Consider the following 5,238-nt stretch of genomic DNA (forward strand, 5'->3'; position numbering starts at 1 on the left):
CTAAACCATGAATTTGACATGTCTCTCTATTTATTTAGGTTTTCTTTAACACCCCACTGTGAAGTTTTATTCTATCTCCTATAGAGGTCTTAACACATCTCAGTATAGAGAAGATTGTGTGGCACAGAGAAGGCACTCCACAAATGGTTGTTTGACGAACGAATAGGCAAATCCATAGAGACAAAAGGTAGATTAGTGATTGCCAGGGGCTGGGGGCAGGAGGAAGAGGGGTGACTGCTATAGACATGGGGTTTCTTTGGGGCGGGGGGGGGATGAAAATGTTCACGATTTAGATAAAGATGGTGGCTGCATAATCTTGTGAACGTACTAAAAAGCACTCAATTGTACACTACAAAAGGGTGAATTTTGTAAGCGAATTATAGCTTATATTTTTTGTTCTTAACAAAGTAAATTACTGTTAATGCCACCCTCTAAGTACAGATAAACAGTCCTTAGGTAGAATAGAACTTTATGAATACAACTCATTATGTAATCCATATCCCAAGCTGATAAATAACCGTGTCATTTTCTCAGTAGTCAAGGCCTTGTGGGTAAGGGCTTGAGATGATACACACTTTCTTCCCCTTTTCATTGAGGCTTTAATTTTAGAATAGTTTAGGCTCGCAGAAAAATCGAGCAAAAGGTACAGAGGTTTCCCATACACCCCCTGCGCCCACACGTGCACAGCCTGCCCTGGGATCAACATCCCCCCAGCAGAGTGCTTCACTGGTTACAGTTACTGAGCGCGCACTGACACTTCGTCACCACCCCAAGTCCGTAGCTTACACAGGTTTCACTCACGCTGTTGTACAGTCTATGGATCAGGTCAGACGTTTAGTGACATGTGTCCATCATGATGGCCACATGATGGCCACATTCCATCATGATGGAATATTGTAAATGCCCTGAAAATCGTCTATGCTCTGCTTATTCATCCCTTTCCCCACCCCCCTGCCTCCACCCAGACCTAACCCCTGCCAACCACTGGAATTTTTACTCTCTCCCTGTGTCACTTAAGGAGAGAATGTCACATAGCTGGACTCAGACAGTATGTAGCCTTTTCAGATTGGCTGCTGTCACTTAGTAATATACATTTAATATTGCATTTTAATATTTAATATACATTTAATGTATACATATACATTAAAGTTCCTCTATCTTTTCTTTCTTTTTTTTAAAACTTTTGTTAGTATTTATTTCATGCTGAATTTACTCTCAGCCATAAGTTTTTGTTTCTTCAGTTCCTTCTGGGACATGTTTTTCTCCTGTGCAACCTCCTCTTCTGGTCCGGGAACACCCTGCTCTTTGTCAGGAAGGATCGTCTCAGTGTGGCAGGGAGCGCTCCTGTGGGGGGTCACCCGCCCACGAGCTCTGTAAGTTCTACACTGCATCTTGGGAGCTTTGTTCACCTGGATGTGCTCAAGGACCAGAGACTCCACATCTACACCCTTGAGTTCAGCTTTACTCTCCACACTTTTAAGCATGTGCAGCAAAACCTCAGCACTCTCTTTGGGCCACCAACCCTGTGTCCGGCCCCTCTGTTTGGCCTGGGCACGCCTACCAACCCCACCATTGTAACGATGGAACAGCACACATCGCTTCTGCAAAGTGACACCGTTCAGGTACCTGGTGGCTACTGGGCTGTGCATACCCTTGACAGCCTGGGCAGTTTCACGAGTGTTCTTAAAGTGAACACAAAGATTTGAACCTCATGTTCTGCGTGATTTTGTGGGGTTTTCTGGGTCAAGTGAATAGCCAACCATTTTCAGAGGCACCTCTGTCAGTTTTCAGGAAGAGTTCCTCCATATCTTTTTATGACTTAACAGCTCACTTTTTAGTTATATCGTATTGATTATGCTATTACAGTTGTCCCAATATTTCCCCTTTTGCCCCCCCACCACTCAGCACCCCCCATTATCTCTGGAAATCTCCTATGCCTTTGTTCATGTCCCTGGGTCATGCATATAAGTTCTTTGGCAACTCTATTTCCTACGCTGTTCTTAACATCCCCCTGCATAGTAATACCTACCAATTGGTACTTCTTAATCCTTTCATTTTTCCCCCAGTCCCCCAAAGCCCCCCACCACCTGGCAACCATCCAAATGTTCTCTATATCTGTGATTCTGTCTCCGTTCTGCTTGTTTGCTTAGTTTGTTTTTTTAGATTCAATTGTTGAGTTATTTATTTATTGCCATTTTAATGTCCATAGTATTGATCTTCATTTTCTTAAAAAAGTCCCTTTAACATTTCATATAATAATGGCTTTGTGAAAATGAACTCTTTTAGCTTTACCTTGCCTGGGAAGCACTTTATCTGCCCCTCCATTCTAAATGAAAAGTTCACTGGGTAACGTAATCTAGGCTGTAGGTCCTTGCTTTTCATCACTTTGAATATTTCTTGCCAGTCCCTTCTGGCCTGCAAAGTTTCTTTGAGAAATTAGCTGACAGTCTAATGGGAACTCCTTTGCAGGTAACTCTCTGTTTTTTTCTCTTGCTGCTTTTAAGATTCTCTCTTTATACTTAACTTTTGGCAATTATGGTGTGTATTGGTGTGGGCTTCATTGTGTCCATCTTGCTTGGGACTCTCTGTGCTTCCTGGACTGGTAATTTCCTTCACAAATTAGGGAAGTTTTCTGTCATTATCTTTTCAAAAAGGTTTCCAAATTCTTGCTCTTTTTCTTCTCCTTTTGACACCCTTATGCTGCAAATGTTGGAATGCTTGAAGTCCCAGAGGCTCCTTACCCTATCCTCATGTTTTTGGGTTCTTTTTCTTCTTGCTGTTTTGAATGGATGTTTTTTTCTTCCTTATGTTCCATATCACAGATTTGATTCTTGGCTTCATCCACTCCACTGTTGATGCCCTGTAAATTGTTCTTTATTTCAATTAGTGTATCTTTCATTTCTGATTTGATCATTTTTATATTGTCGAAGTACCCACTAAGTTTCTTGAACATCCTTATAACCAGTGTTTTGAAATCTGCATCTGATAGGTTGCTTGTCTCCATTTTGTTCAGTTATTTTTCTGGAGTTTTGCTCTGTTCTTTCATCTGGGCCATGTTTCTTTGTCTACTCATTTGGCTGCCTCCCTGTGTTTGTCTCTGTGTATTAGGTAGAGGTGCTTTGCCTCCATGTCTTGGTAGTGTGGCCTGATGTAGTAGGTGTCCTGTGGGGTCCAGTGGTTCAGCCTCCCCTATTCCTGAAGCCGGGTACTTGAGTGGTGCTCTCTGTGTGGGATGAGTACTCCCTCCTCTTGTAGTTGAGCCTTGGTTGCTGTCAGCAGGTTAATAGGAGGGATTTACCCAGGCCAGTCAGATGGTAGGACTGGATGTGACCACTGGCCACTAACCACCTTCCTCCTTGCCTTGTGGATTGGTTCGGTGGTGATGCTCCAACTATAACTGCCCACTGGGTGCACAGGCCCTGGAGTTTTCTGAGTGGTGCAGGCCAAGGTCAGCCCCCACCTGTGTTCTATCTGGGGCCACTCAGTCTAACTATAAAGTGATCTTCAGATGGCTGCTGCTAGTGCTGGGCCTGGGGCCACTTAGTGAAAGGCATGGGGGTTGGGCTCTGCTGTTGGTTGGTTGAAGGAATTTGGGAAGGTCTGAAGCCTGCACCCAGCCAAGCCATTTATATGAAAAAACCACTGTTAACAACTTGTGTGGGCCTGTAAACTGGATGGGGCAGAGCCTTAGGTAATTACTAAGGCAGAGTAAACCAAGTGAACCAGGTTGGTGAATTCTCAGATGTGGTGCTGCTGCATGCACTATGACTCTGTGTGAAGGAGGGCTCAGAAAAGGAACAATGACCTCTGCCAGCAATTCTGTCTGGGAGGAAACTATCCCCCAGCTTTCATCCTGATGCTGGACACTTCATCTCCTCCCTGTATGTCATTGGTGCCCTTCAAGCTGCTGCCCCAGTGCTGAAATTCAGAGGGAGTGAGTCTGAGTACTGTGTTTTGCCATGTATAATGCCCACTTTTTTGCCCAAATTTTTGAGGGAAAAATAGGATGCACATTATAAATGGATGGTACTAATTCTGTATCTATATAAATGTTTTTAATCCTTTTATTTATGCTTTTGCATTAAAAGTATAACTCTAGAAAGCAATAATAATATCCATATGCAAAATAATACCCTAGAATACAGTAATCTTTTTTCTAAATATAAATAAATATTAAAATAAAAAATTAAAATGAAATATTTTTTTCCTAAAAGTTTGGACCAAAAACCTGGGTGTGCAATATACACACGAACACATTATACATAGCAAAATCTGTGTGCAGTGTGAGGTCCTTTAAATAGAGAGGCCTGAGAATCCCACAGTTTCTTCCATTGCCCCAACCTCCAATGGTTTTTACAGCCAGAAGTTATGGGGACTTGTCTTCCTGGCACTGGAACCCTGGGCTGGATGGTCTGGTGTGGGGCTGGGGTCCCTTGTCCCTGAGCTATCCCTCCAGGCTTTTATCCACCACATATGGGTGTGGAACCAGCCCATTCAGTGTCTCGGCTTCTGCACATTTCTGTCCCTCCAACATGTCTAGATGAATGTGGTTTCTTTAATTCCTTAGTTGTCTGACTTCCATTCAGCTTGATTTTCTAATAGTTCAGAGTGATAGTGTTTTGTGGTTTAATTGTAATTTTGCCGTGATTGTGCAAGGAGGCTAGCCGTGTTTAACTATGCCTCCATCTTAACTGGAAGTCTCATTTCTTTTTAGTACTAAATAATACTCTATTGTCTGGATGTACCACAATTCACTTATGCATTCACTTACTAAAGGACATCTTGGTTGCTTCCAGGTTATGGCAGTTATGAGTAAAGCTGCTATAACCATCCCTGTGCAGGTCTAAGCATGTACATAGTTTTCCACTTCTTAGGCAAATATCAAGAAGAACATTTGCTATATCATATACTAAGTCCATGTTTAGTTTGTAAGAAACTGCTGAACTGTTTTCCAAAGTGGCTGTACCATTTTGCATTCTCATTTGAAATGAATGAGGGTTCCTTTTCTTCCACATCCTCACCAGCATTTGGTGTTGTTATTGTGTTCCTGATTTTGGTCCTTGTAGTAGGTATATAGTGGTATCTTGTTATTGTTTTAATTTGCATTTCCCTGATGCCATATGATGTTAAACATCTTTTCATGTGCTAAATTACCGTCTGTATATTTTCTTCACGTCTTTGGCCCATTTTAAAATCAGATTGTTTGTTTTCTTAGTGTTGAGCATTAAGAGTTCTTTG

At 42.2% G+C, this 5,238-nt stretch overlaps 1 pseudogene; it reads right to left on the reverse strand.

Moving 5' to 3' along the window:
* Positions 1–1,193: 1,193 nt before the first annotated feature.
* On the reverse strand, positions 1,194–1,763 carry LOC118993530 (60S ribosomal protein L17-like; annotated as a pseudogene).
* Positions 1,764–5,238: the final 3,475 nt, after the last annotated feature.

This window comes from Sturnira hondurensis, unplaced genomic scaffold, assembly GCF_014824575.4.
Source record: "Sturnira hondurensis isolate 20B ecotype Veracruz unplaced genomic scaffold, ASM1482457v3 Scaffold0008782, whole genome shotgun sequence".
In the NCBI taxonomy this organism is placed as follows: domain Eukaryota; kingdom Metazoa; phylum Chordata; class Mammalia; order Chiroptera; family Phyllostomidae; genus Sturnira; species Sturnira hondurensis.